Source organism: Erythrolamprus reginae, chromosome 1 (assembly GCF_031021105.1).
Source record: "Erythrolamprus reginae isolate rEryReg1 chromosome 1, rEryReg1.hap1, whole genome shotgun sequence".
In the NCBI taxonomy this organism is placed as follows: Eukaryota; Metazoa; Chordata; class Lepidosauria; order Squamata; family Dipsadidae; genus Erythrolamprus; species Erythrolamprus reginae.
The window spans coordinates 281198013-281213002 of record NC_091950.1 but is presented as its reverse complement, the minus strand read 5'-3'; positions in this window follow the sequence as shown (position 1 = coordinate 281213002).

Genomic DNA, 14990 nt, shown 5'->3' with positions numbered 1-14990 from the left:
TAAAGAATCTGGTAGGATATCACATGTAGTTCCAGCTGAGAAACATTATAGAATGACCGTTTAATGCAAAGGGCGGGTTTTAAAAGTCCAAATACTCGTTAAATACATAAAAAAATATCTTTCCTCTATTTCACAGAAATTTATTTTTCAAGGGTGGTCTTGGAATACATCCCCCACAAAAAATGAGAGATTACTGTATTTGTTATTTTTAGTTTTATTTTTAACCCACCCCTCTTTATTATTGTTTACAAAAAGCTCAATTTGGCAAATATATCCAAATACACCTTTGTTCTATTTTTCCCTAAACAACCCTGTGAGGTGGGTTGGGCTGGGAGAGAGTGACTGACCCCAAATCACCAAGCTGCTTTCATGGCTAAGACAGGACTAGAACTCATGATCTATTATTTTCTAGTCTGTTGTCTTAATCATTAGACGACATGTCAGGTTAGATAGGATAGCCAAGAGACAGGGGAAGACCATCATTCAGAATTTGCTTTTGGAAAATAACAAGATTGGTCTAATAGAAGGAGAAAAAAAACTGGAGGCAGGATACTCTGTGTAGATAATATTGAAACACATCAATAGCCCAACGTAGTATAAAAACTATTCTATGTTCCATTACTAAATGAACCAAAGATGTTCTGTAAACTTCACATTTTAAGGGAAGTTCAAATTCACATTTCCTTGTTATACAAATATGAATGGTACTTCAATAATATGCCAGCTGAGTTTTGTGTATGGCACCAATCACCGCTGCAGGGCAGAGGGATTGAAGTGGCTGTGATAAGTTTTCAGAAATGCCGCTGCAGAAATCTGACTGTGAGGCACCACAAGGGATTGCTCAGGATGTTACCATCAGTACTTTGTCACGGTCAGGTCATTCAAGTTGTGTACAAAGACACCTTGCTACAAGGCTTGATCACTGTGCTGAGGCACTGATGGACACTTAGGGGTTTCAGAGTAAGTTTAAGGTTGTTCCTGAGACTCTGATGCCCAGTTTGCTCAGTACCTTGAATGGTGGACAGGCAACATCTCTGGATTGTCTCTCACTGGACTGTCCATGGAAGCCAAGAGTGCTCCCTAGAGGAAATGCATTATCTCTTCTCATTTGTGTGTCAGCCTGGGATACACTAGCCAAGGTGGGATTGATCACATTTGTAGTGGCCTCTATTGAGACCAGGATGGGACAGAACATTTACCCTAGGCCTCCTATAACTTTTTGAAACTATCATGAAGGATGGCATTTCTTGGTCACAACTGACTGATCCACCAAACTGGAGAGGCAGAAAATGCTGTGGGTCCCCTCTCCTAAACAATATCCATCTAGTGGGACCAAGAAAGAGTCTTCTCCAGAGACATCTAAAGAAGATTAAGATTGACACCACTACCCTTTGACACTCTTTTGCAAGGACTCCAGCACATAGTGTGATGGAGCACATCAAATGGATCATCTGATTATTGTCACCAATGGGGATGGGGGTTATTGTTTTTATATTGGGTTTTTATCTTTGTAAACCTCCCAGAGTCACTGAGAGTAAGTTGGATGGCCATATTAAATAAGAAGGAAAAAAGAGAAAGCTATCCTTCTTGACTGGCTTTAGAAGTTAGGCATGGAAGACATGGTATTCAGGGGGTTCTCCTTCCTCAACATGGAATTCATCAGTGGGTCTCAAGCTGGGGGTCAGGACCCCTTTGGGAGTTGAACAACCCAAGACCATGAGAAAAGACAAATTTCCCATGATGTTAGGAACTAAAGCTTCTATTCTGGCGCCTTGGAACATATTTTTACAATCCAACAATCAGCCATTTACAGTAGGGGTGTCCCGCTGACCTTCCTGCCAATCAGCTTAACACTCTGTTGGGAGAATTGGCGCTAGACTTATGGTTGGGGGCCACCACAACATGAGGAACTGTATTAAGGGGTCACAGCCTTAGAAAGGTTGAGAACCACTGAACTACATGGTTTAGCATAGGATAAAGAATCCTCTGAATGTTTATGATGTTCAGTTATAAAGCTCTACTCTGGGCTGACCAGATGATACAATAAAGATTATTGCCTAGTATCCAGAAACTAGAAGAGCTGCCACCTAGAGTGTATGCGTGCTGGGAAGTGATCTTCCAGTTCCTGGTGCAGGCATGTGCACCGGCCACTTGGTTTTTGTGCATGTATATGCACCAGAAACTGGAAGACCAGGTGGCCAATGTACATGCATGTTCCATAAACTGGAAGATCATCTTCCCGATGCGCGCATGGTTTATTTTCTGGTTTCTATGTGGCAGCTGCTCTTCTGGTTTCTGACATGCATGCGCATGCGTGCATGCGATCCCATTTCAGCACTCAGTGCCAGAAAGGTTCACCAACCTTGGACTAAGTGGACAACAACAGACTTTGGCTTAAGCCAAATAAAATTGAGTAGCTGTGGCTTTTTGACTACTTTGGCTCTTTTCTGGGGACTTTCTCTCTGAATAGGGCTGCACTTCCCCAGCCACAACAGCACAACTTGGGGTGTGTCTCTTGGATTCCCAACTCCTGCTGAAAGAGCACGTGGCAGCCATGGCTAGGGGATCCTTTGTACAAACTCATCTTATTCTTAATTGCCCCCATTCCTGGAGCAGAGAGCTATAATCACTTTCTAAACTACTGCAGTCTGCTTCCCAAGGGGCTGACTTGGAAGCTACAATCAGTCCCATATGCAGAAGAAAGGAAGTTATGGGTACACTGTGCTATGTCCATTACTTTGTGATTGATTCCCATTAGGCTTCTGAATGCAATTCAGGGTATTGCTCATTATTTACAAAGTCCTCCGTGATTTGAAGTGGGGTTATTTGTGGGATCTACTGTCACCATTTATGAATGTGCCACAAGATCTATTAGAATGAACATGCTTCATGCCCCATGATCTCATGGGATCTTTCTCTGCAATGGCACCTGCCATTGGTCTAGCATAGCCCCAAGATTCAGACAGCTCATCCCAATTTGCCTTTTGTAAGATTTTGAACATTTGGGGTTGTTTTTTTCTTCTCCGGGCATTGAGAAAAATACTGAGTAAGTTATCTCATAATTATTTTGAATTGGAATATGATGTGGATTACCTAAGTTATAGTAAGTTCTTGAGGTGTTATGTGGGTTCGTGGGCCTTTGTTTTTTGTTTTGCATCATATATTACATAAGATGCCCAGAGTTGCTTTTGTGTCAGTTGAGCAGACATACAAATCACATTTAAAAAAACAAACAAACCCTGCAAGCTAAGAAATGGAATTAGCTGATATTTCTCAGTTAAATTTAATTGACTTTAGAAAAGACTAAATTCCCCAAGCAGAACCCTGTGCGTTTGAGCAGATCTTTATACCATCTTTAGATTTGAAGGCAGAAAGAGGTTTTGAGTGTATAAGTATGCATACTTGGCATTTGTCTCTAACTGTTGAAACTAATTGTATTTTTTTGGGGTGGTGGTGGTGGTTGTGCAGTAGCTGCACAGGACAGCCACCTAAATCCAGGTAAAGATGCAGCTGTTTTAGGTGGCTACATTTTTGCATGCTGCAAAGTAATTTCTCACCTTCCAATCTAAAGTACTGCATACCTCTAGTTGCAAATACTTTTGGCGTAGTAGTAAGTTGGCTTTTTACTTTTTTTTAGCAAAATAAATGGTTCTTCTACTTTGACAGTATTTGTAGTTAATGCTTGGGGGAATTACTGCTAAGAACTAAATGTATTTGTCATGTTGCTGAAAAAGAGTCAACAAAGATCCAGAAAATTTCATCAATTTTTTTCTCTCTGGCTGTTCAGTTCGGTATTTCAGAATATAACAAGAAAACAAGGAAGGAAAATATTCTCTGTGGAATTTATAGATCTAAAACAGAAGACAAATAAAATATGATTACTGATGGACAAACCTAATAATTTCAGAGGGTAAACTAATGTCAGATATAAAACAAAACAAGAAAAATAGATAGCTATAAGAAAAATTCCATATTAGGGCAGAATTCCTGTTATATTATTTAGTTTTACATCATATTTTCTGAAAACAACATCAAACAAGCCAACAAAATACGAGAAAAAGTTTGTTTGTTTGTTTTTTAAAAAACACAATAATGAATTGATCATTTCTGTTCTGATTTTCCAAGATGAAGCACATGAAATTATTCCTAACTGAATAATCCTATACAGATATATAGGATTAATCTGATTTAGATGCAATGGCCCAAGATATGTCGAGATATATTTTTGTCACACTTAAATATAATATTTGGCTTCTCAGGTTAAAACCTATGATTGAAAGGCATAATAAAACACTGATTTCAGCATGTTACTACACCTTGACAGAATAAAGAATTAAATAAGTATGAGTGAGTGAATGAATGAATGAGTGTGACTGGTTTTTAGTTGAAATGGTCTTAATTGTTGGATTTTATATTAGGTTTAAATTGGATTTCTTATATTTGTATTTTTGTACTGATTTTATTGTGTAAGCTGCCCTGAATCCGCTGGAGGAGAGCGGCTTAGAAATCCAATTAAACAAACAAACAAACAAACAAATTTTGCCACGGATACAGTCCCCCTTACAAAAAACTTTTTTACATTGCGTTTTTGACAGAGAAAATATCTGTTTCATTTACAGCAAGGACAATAAGTCATTCTCTCTCAATTCCATTTATTAAAAAAATGATAGTAGAATCCTGGCAATTTCCATTAAATCTGAGGGTAACAAGAATGGCTGCCCATTCAAACAAACAGGCTGCTTTATTAAGAAAATAATAATAATCATTTACAAAACATGGGTTTACAGGAAGTCCTTGATTCATGACCACCACAAATATCCATTGCTAAGCAAGACAGTTAAGTGAGTTTTATCCCATTTGATAACCTTTCTTAAGTGAATCACAGCAGTTGTAAAGTTAGTAACATGACTTGTTAAGTGAATCCGGTTTCCCCACTGACTTTGCTTGTCAGAATATCGCAAAAAAGTGATCACATAAACCCCGGAACACTGCAACTGTCATAAATACATGCCAGTTGCCAATCTTCTAAATTTTGATCATTATAGCCATGGGGATACGCCAATAACTTTAGGTGTGAAAAAGCAAGATAAGCCACTTTTTTTCCAGTACTTTAACTTTGAAAGGTCACTAAACAAATGATTGTAAGTTGAGGACTACCTGTACTAAATTACATTTTGCATCCTCTTTGTACCTGCTTCATCTTTATTCTTTTCCTAGGCAGGCAGACATTCTTCAAGACATGCCCAGTGCTGCAGTGATCTACCATATTCATTTTCTACAAAACTGCATAAAAGGTAATGGGAGCATGCTCAAAAGATGCCACATTTTTCGGAGTATAAGATGCACTGGAGTTTAAAGCACCGCTTAGTTTTGGGGGAGTAAAACAAGGAGAAACGGCCTCTGCCTCCAAGCAATTTGCCAAACAGCAAACAGCACAGATAATATATACTGTTTGCTGGGTATTTCTGTGCATGTGTGCCTGGCCCATAGAAATAGCAAAGAATTGGAGAAATGTACATTATGGCAGTACTGTATATTAATCCTAGAAAGCTTTCTTAAATGTAATCACACTAACTCCTCTCAATTTTTTAAATAGATCAACTCCCAACATGACTAAGTCAGGGTTTAACTCAGCTGCCTTGTCTTAATATTAATACTTAATACTAATATTGTCAGAGAACCAAATAGCATTTGAGAAATAAATCACATTCCACTCCTGTTCTTTCACACAAGGGTTGACTTATTAACATGGCCATTTTGGCTTCGATGCACGATCATTCCAACACTGAAATTCCCATCCAGGTTAAAGTTCATTTCACATCTCCACACCCACAAATGCAATCATGTGGACCAATCCCGTGCAGGGAGTACTGGCTTCTTCATTAATTCAGTTGACCTCGGACTCTGCGTAAAGGAATGTGTGTTGGTATCAATCTCTCTCTCTCACCCCTCCCATTTCCCTATCGCTGCTGTGTCAGGTAACTTCATATAATACTTTGGGCCTGACAAATATATAATACTAAATCAGGACATTTCAGATTATACTTTTACAGATCTTTAAAATAGATGTGGCATTCTGGAAGTATTATTTGCTATTTAAAAGAAGATACAAGTCTCTTCAGATCAAACATTTATTTTAAAAAGCTTCTTCATTTTGTTAAGTTGTCTAGAACAATAATAAAGCAGTCTTTTTTTAAAAATAAAAGCAATAATAAAGCAGTCTAATAATTTGAACATTCTATAAGCATTTATAGTTATTTATTTGCTTTCTTGCAGCAAAAAACAGCCTTTGCCGCTCCCTGCAGTAATTTGCATCGGTACAGCTTTAGTTTCACTTTCATTTTAGCACATCAGCTTGCTACCAACTTCAATCAATCAAATGAATGTTGGGAGGCAGATAATCAGTGGCTTGGGCTAATCAGGTTCTGCTGCTGTTTGCTGCAGGGAGGTAAATTACTGGCATGCAGAGACCAAAGTGTGGGGTTGTCTGGGTAGTACATTTGGTGTATAAGAACCCAAGTTCTCACCTCCTTTAGGGGTGGACGTAAAAAGGTGCATCTTATACTCCAAAAATTACGGTATATTTGAAAATAAAGAAGGTGGCAGAGGCCAGTGCTTTTGCCACTATATCAGCAACCAAATCATAATTTCCATTTACCTAAAAGAAGTATATTTTAATGATATAATTAAATAGCTAATTTCAGAGTAACGGTAAAGAAGTCTAGAAGCACAGTACCATAGAATATGTATTTTAACAATTCACTTAAAGGTTTTATCCTGCTGTTGTGTTGTGACTAGTAAATCTACAAAGTAGCTTGGTGATCTTCTTCATATCTATTATTTTCTCCAAGTTAGGGATGGAAAACTGTGATGTTTGAGACTGTCCAAAGGCAACTTTGTGAATTGTAGCAAGGAGGAAATGTGTACTGAAATTGCTGACTGGTAACTCACCTAGTTCTCCAGTACTGCAAGAATCATCCATCAGCAATTCTCATAGATATAAGTAATTTCCCAAAGAGAATATCATTCTTAGTTTATTGTACATATGTCAATTTTGCATAGACTCACTGAAAAGCTGCTATTATTTTAGCTTCAGTTTATTCTTTGTTAGACACTAATATTACTGACCTAACAGGGGCAGCTATAAAAATAATAAAAATGGAAAGTCTAAAGTTCTGTTCTGTAGAAAGCAATAGATTGCAAGGGTGTGGACAAATAAATGGAAACACTTTTTGGCATCATAATGTTGAACATGTTCAAATCAATCAAAACTTGACATATTTTATTGGTTTTTTAAAAATTCTGTTATTTGATATGTTTTTTTAAACTACCTTTTTTTTTAACAGAAATTTAAGGAAATTGATTATAACCTTCTAGAAATGGCAGACCTCTCAGATTTTCAAAGAGGCCAAATTGTTGGTGCTCGAATGGCAGGCGCTAGTGTAACAGAAAGTGCCCGAATGTTTGGTGTTTCTAGAGGTAATGTCTCAAAAGTAATGACTGCTTTTGAAAGAGAAGGGAAAATGTCCTCAGCCAAGCACGGGTCTGGTCAAAAGTTGAAGTTGTCTGGGAGAGACCATTGGACTCTAAAGCGAATGGTTAGAGCGGATCGCAAGACCACAGCTCCTAAAATCACTGTAGAGCTCAATAGACACGTACAGAACCCGGCCGTGTTTACATTTGGAGACAGCCAAAATAATCATTTTATCCAGACTGCCTTCTCCCAACCATCAAACATGGTGGGGGTTCAGGGATGATCTGGGGTGCTATTTCTTGCAAATCCGCCGGGCCAATGATTTCCCTTCATGGAAGAATTAACAGCCATCACTATTTAGGAATTTTGGCCGACCAAATTCATCCTATGGTTCAAGAACTGTTTCCAGAGGGGGATGCCATCTTTCAAGATGATAATGCACCAATCCATAGAGCAAGAAGTGTCAAAGAATGGCACGAGGAACATTCTAATGAAGTTCAGCATCTCATCTGGCCACCACAATCACTAGACCCCAACATTATTGAGCATTTATGGTCGATTTTAGAGATTCAAGTAAGAAGTCGATTTCCACCACCATCGTCTCTAAAAGAACTGGAGGGTGCTTTAACTGAAGAATGGGCTAAAATTCCTTTGGAAACAATTCACAATTTGTATGAATCAACACCTTGGAGAATTGAGGCTGTATTTGCTGCAAAAGGTGGACCAACACCATATTAAAAGATATTTTGATGATTTTTCAAGGTGTTTCCATTTCTTTGTCCACCCCCTGTATTTTTTCTGTGTTTAAGAGATGTAGATCATAACATTTGTGAATTTTTGATCATAGCAATCTCAAATCCTAGCATCCAAATTCCAGTCCAATGTATAAAATCATGGGAGTGGAGATTAGGACCAAGCTAGGAAAGATGAAAGGTTTCTCAATAATAACAAAATAAAAGGAGGGAAAAAAGATCTTTCTTAGCCTTTGTTCTAGGATGAAAGTGGCATAATTGAAACTGTCAACCATAACTCTACTGAAATTGTGTAAATATTAGGAAATAATAAAACACACAATTATTTCCAAAGACATCAAATAAGAGATCCATTAATTGAGGTTTGGAGGAAAATTAAGTAAAATTTCTGTATAAAGATTCTGCAATGGATTTCAACAATGGAAGCATTGGTCTATCTAAATGTCATGGATTTAGATAAAATAATTACATATAAGGAATTACTAGACGAACAAAAAAAATTAAAATCAAATCAAATCAAGAATTACAAATACAAGGAACCAAAATAGATTGGCCCCCGTATAATATTGAACTAGAATACTGGGAACAATTGCTGCCAATCTGCCTTCCATTGAAGACCTGTATACTGCACGAATCAAAAGGAGGGCTGTGAAAATATTTACTGACCACTCGCATCCTGGACATAAACTGTTTCAACTCCTACCCTCAAAACATCACTACAGAGCACTGCACACCAAGACAACTAGACACAAGAACAGTTTTTTTCCCGAACGCCATCACTCTACTAAAGAAATAATTCCCCCAAAACTGTCAAACATTTTACTAAGTCTGCACTTCTATTTCTAATAGTTCTTTCTCATCATTCCTATCACCCACTTCCTCCCACTCAGGACTTTATGACTGTAACTTGTTGCTTGTATCCTAAGATTTTTATTAATATTGATTGTTTCTTCATTGCTTATTTGACCCCTATGACAATCATTAAGTGTTGTACCACATGTTTCTTGATAAATCTATACAGTGGAACCCCGACATAAGAGCTGCTCTACTTAAGAGCAACTCGAGATAAGAGCTGGGAGGGGAGAGATATTTTTGTTCTACTTACAAGCCCAAATTCGAGATACAAGCGCCAAGGAGCTGTCTCCTGAAGCCAAACGCTAACTTCCGCGTTCGGCTTCAGGAGACAGCTGCGAAGCGGCGCGCGTGTTTTAAAAGGTTGCAGCCGGCCTGGGGGGCTCGGGGGGGGGGGGGTGCTTGCAGCTTTCTTTCTTGCTCTTTTTCTTTCTCTCTTTTACCTTCCCTTCCTCTATTTCTTCTTTTCTTTCTCCTTCCCACCTTCTCCCCTCCCTCCCTCCCTTCACTCATTCCTCTCTTACTCTCCCCTTTCATAAGTTTCCTTGCTTCCTTCCTCTGTTCCTGTCCCTTCCCCCTTTCTTTCTTTCTTTCTTTCTTTCTTTCTTTCTTGCTCTTTTTCTTTCTCTCTTTTACCTTCCCTTCCTCTATTTCTTCTTTTCTTTCTCCTTCCCACCTTCTTCCCTCCCTCCCTCCCTTCACTCATTCCTCTCTTACTTCCTTGCTTCCTTCCTCTGTTTCTGTCCCTTCCCTCTTTCCTTCCTTCCTTCCCACCCTCCGTCCATTCATTCACCCATTCCTCTCTTGATCGCTTAAAGCCGGTCCCTGGTGCAAAAAGGGTTGGGGACCTCTGTCCTACAGGATTGGGTGGCAGAGAAGTTGAACATATGTAAATTTAAAAGTTTAAGAAAGTTTACAAGTTAAGTGAAAGAAACTTCATTATTCATTTATATGTACATGTACATTTCTTCATTAAAAACATGTCTTTCTGCATAATTTAGACTAACTTTGTGAGTTTTTTGAGGGCTGGAACCAATTAAAATTATTTACATTAATTCCTATGGGGAAAAGTCGTTCGAGATAAGAGCTGCTCGACTTAAGAGCCCAGGTCCGGAACGAATTAAACTCGTATCTCGAGGTACCACCGTATTTTCTTTTATGTACACTGAGAGCATATGCACAAAAACAAATTCCTTGTGTGTCCAATCACACTTGGCCCATAAAAATTCTATTCTATTCTGTGGGGGAAATTATAAAATGACAATGTCAGATGCATATAAAGAGAACATACTTAAACTGTTTTATAGATGGCATCTACCACCAGCAAGATTGGCCAACGTGTATTCATCAATACCACCCAATTGTTGGAAATGTAACCACTTACAAGGGACATTCTACCACATGTGGTTGACATGTCCCAGCGCAAACAAATATAACAGCAGCGAGAATTACATTTACCCAAAATTGGAAGAAAGAAAAGAACCTCTTGAATGCAATGGTAATAAAAGTGCTGTTGGAATGCGCAGAGATGAGTAAACTAATGATGGAATAGAGAGGGGGGGAGAGAGAGAGAGGGAGGAAACGGAGTATTATAAAATATGGGACAGGTTGGCTCAAAAAGAAAAGCGAAATTAATCTGTAAATTAAGATAAAAAAGAAGTGGTAAAATGGAAAAAATGTGATAAATGTAATGTTAGAGTCTAAATGGTTGTAAGATAATGTATTTAATAGTGTGTAATTATTAATCAATTATTACCTAATATGTATGTGTGTGTGTGTGTGTGTGTGTGTGTGTATGTATGTATGTATGTATGTATGTATGTATGTATGTGTATATATATTTTAATTTTCAAATTCAGCAAAAAAACCCTCTGTGACATATATGTCACAGGTTTATTTTGCTGAATTTGAAAATTAAGGGAGACTAGGATAGATCTATTTCGGCCTTATTTTGGTGCACAAGAGAGAAAGCGAGAGAGAGAAAAAGGAGGGTTAGAGAGAAAGCAAGAGAGAAAGAGAGAGAAGGAAAGCAAGAGAGAAATCAAAAGGGAGAAAGCAAGGGAGACAGAAAGCAAGGGAGACAGAAAGTGAGAGAGTGTGTCTGAGAGAGAAAGCAAGAGAGAGAGAGAAAGCAAGAAATAGGGAGAGAGGAAGAGAGGAAGAGAGAGAGAAAGAGAGAAAGCAAGAGAGAGAGAAAGAAAGCAAGAGAGAAAGAGGAAGAGAGAAGGAAAGCAAGAGAGAGAGAAAGAGAGAATAAAAGAGATAGCAAGAGAGACAGAGAGAGAAAGAATGCAAGAGAGAGAAAGCAAGAAAGAGAGAAAGAGGGAGGGAAGGAGGGTGAGAGAAAGAGCAAAAAAGAAGAGAAGGAAGGAAGAAAGAGGGAAAGAAAGAGGGGGGGAATAGGGCGAAAGGGAGGAAGAGTGGTTTTTTGTCTAAACTTTTTAGCCCCCCCCCCGCTGCCCCCCCCCCGCTCAATGTTCCCCAGGATTTTGTAAGTGTGAATAATGTGCCGCGGCTCAAAAAAGGTTGGGAAACACTGCTCTAGACTACAGTATCCAATTCCTTCAGCTCTGCACCAGGGAAGGGTTACATATTTTTGTGTCGAATCATCCTGGTGTATTGAAGGAACATCACAGCTGGTGTATTGAAGGAACATCACATTTTATATATATATAAAACAATAACCATACTTATGTAGAATTGAGAAAGAAAATTCTGATACTATAAAGCTGTATTAATGGAATTATATTTTGTATTTTATTTGTGTCTTGTGTTGTTTTTAACTTGAAAAACTTTAATAAAAGCCATTAAAATAAAAAAATGTGCAAATACTTATTTGCATTTGCATATTCTTATACTAATATAAAGAATTTGAAGCCAAAATGTGTGTGCTAACCTGACTCTATAATCTAAATAATCAATTGTTGAGTGTTTCTACCTCTCTGAAATACTGCAATCAACATTTGCACTGTAACCTCATTATTAGGATAATTAGGCTTAGGCCTTTGATTACTCTAGCTGCTTTTTTATATGGACAATTCCTTTTTTTCCCATTTGCAGTTGGCTACACTCAAAATCTTTAGCTCTAGACATATTACTAGTATGGGTATTTTCACCAAGTGACATGAGATCAATGTTAATTCTTTTGAAATGAAGCTTACACTTGGGGGCTTCCAATGTTAAGCCTTTTGTCAAAAAGGATAATAACAAACTTAGTGTGGTTTCAAATATGCTTATGACTGAAGTGTAAGACATTATCACATTATCCAGGAGCACTCATAAAAGTAGACAATTGACGAGATTTTTTTAGTTCATAGGTAATATTGATTGCCTCTCTCTGCTCATGAATTTGTAACAATATTGATTTTTCACTATCAGTGACAGCTAATCAAATTAAACAACTGGTTTGGTAAGTCCCAATAACACTATAGTAAATAATTTATTTTGTCTGTGAAATATAATGAACATTAGATTTCTGATAAATTCTAATTTTTTTCACTGTTATGATGCTTATTACAAATTAACTCAGTAAAATAGTCCTATTTTTTTCTTATTACAGATTTAGTTAAATATATTTGTCACAACTTATTTTCAAGGTAATGAAAGTAGTGGCATGAAACATAAGAACATATTTCTTAACTATTTTGAGCTTCACTATATATTCACAAGGATTGAGGGTGTGTGAACTTTTATTTCTAAATGTTTGTTTGTTAACAGTAAAACCACAATAAACCCAATTAATAGTCCAATCAAACACACATGCATACAGAATCAGTTGCAATTTGGCCGTGATGTTACATTCGCGGCCCCCAGGCCTACGGGCAAAGCCAGGTCTTCATGGCCTTTTGGAAGGACAGTAGGGTGGACATCGAGGAGCAACTGGTTCCATAAGGTCGGGGCAGTCACAGAAAAGGCCCTCCCCCGCAAGCCCGTCAACCTGTTTAGTTGACAGGACCTGGAGAAGGCCAACTCCTTGTGATCTAATAGGTCTCTGGGAGGTATATGGCAGGAGACAGCCTCATAAATAGTCTGGTCCTAAGCCATGTAGGGCTTTATAGGTAATAACTAACACATTGAATTGTGACCAGAGACAAATTGGCAGCCAGAGCAGCACACGGAGCGTTAGTGCTATATGGGTGTATATAGGTACAACCATTAACAGCTTGTGCGACTGCTTTCTGGACTATCTGTAGTCTCCAAACACTGTTCAAGGGTAACCCCATATAGAGCGCGTTGCAATAATCTAGATGGGAGATGATGAAGGCCTGAGTGACCGTGCCCAGAGCTTCCTGCTCCGAATAGGGCCTCAACTGGTATACCAGGTGAACTTGGGCAAAGGTCCCCCTGGCCACAGCTGAGAGATAGTGGCCAAGGCTCAGCTATGGATCCAGAAGGACACCCAAGTTATGGACTCTGTCTGAGGGGGTTAAAGTCCCCCCAAAGAAGAATTGATGAACAGATAGAATGGTCCTTCAGAGGAAATGCCCAGAGCCACTCAGTCTTGTCAGGGTTGAGCTTGAGCCTGTTTGCTCCCATCCAGACCATTACAACTTTCAGGCACCGGCACATCACATCAATCTCTTCACTGAATTGACATGGGATGGAAATGTATAACTGGGTATCATCAGCGTACTGATGATACCGTACCCCATGCCATCTGATGATCTCACCTAATGGTTTCATGTAAATGTTAAATAGTAGAGGGGAGAGGACGGAATCCTTAGGCACCCCACAAAGTAGGAAACTAGGTTGGATCTCTGTCCCATTAACACCGACTGTAAATGACCATAGAGGTAGAAGGAGAACCACTGTACAACAGTGCCTCTCACTGCCAAACCCTCTAGACTCTGAAGGATACCAAGGTTGATGGTATCAAAGGCCACTTAGAGGTCAAGAAGCACCAGGATAGAGGAATAACCCTTATCCGGGGTCCACCAGAGATCATTCATCAGTGTGACCGAAGTGGTTTCCATGCCGTGAACGGCCCTGAAACCAGACTGAAAAGTGTCAAGATAATTGGCTGCATTCAAGGACTGTCGGAGTTGGAGCGCCACCACCTTCTCTACAACCTTACCCATGAAGGGTAGGTTGAAGACTGGCTTAAAGTTCTTCAACTCGGCTGGATCCAGGGATGGTTTCTTGAGGAGGGAACGTACAACCGCTTCTTTCAGCGACTGCAGAAAAGAACCCTCACTCAAGGAAGCGTTAATCAATGCCTGGATCTAGCCGCATGTCACCTCTCTGCTGGCCAAAACCAGCCAGGAAGGGCACAGGTCCGATAAACAGGTACAGGAACTCACAGCTCCCATAGCTATGTCCACTTCAAAAAGGAGACTAAATTGTGGATTTGGGAAAGTTAAGCGGTTTGACTTGAAAGAATATTTCCTATAGACTGTTTGTTTAAATTTTTATAAAAGAATCCAGAAGAAGATTTTGAAATTAATTATAAGAAAACCTCCTGTGGGAAAATTTTGCTGATTGGAAAATAAACATGTACTGTAATAAGAGGGGACTTTGATGGTTGGCTAGAGGGAACCAGAGAGAACTAAAGATTAAAATTAAAGAAGAAACCCATTAATACAGTGGATACTATCTGACAATATTATTTGATGATAGAATAAATCAAGGCTATCTGGGAACACTGTTCTCAGAAATTTCTTTCAATATTGTCTGGCACTATAAAAACAGATATAACAGAGAATAGAGAAAAGGAACAGATTTTATTGGATAAAATAGAGACTGAAGCTGATTTGAATATGAATTTGAAAATGGATTTTTAATAAAATGTCAGACTACAAGAGAGATACGAAAAAAGATGATGAGGTTATAAAACTGAATTTAAAAAATCAAACATGGAGAAGGATGTCACAATGGCTTTACCTATGAAACCAGCTGAAGTCTTAATATCTAAA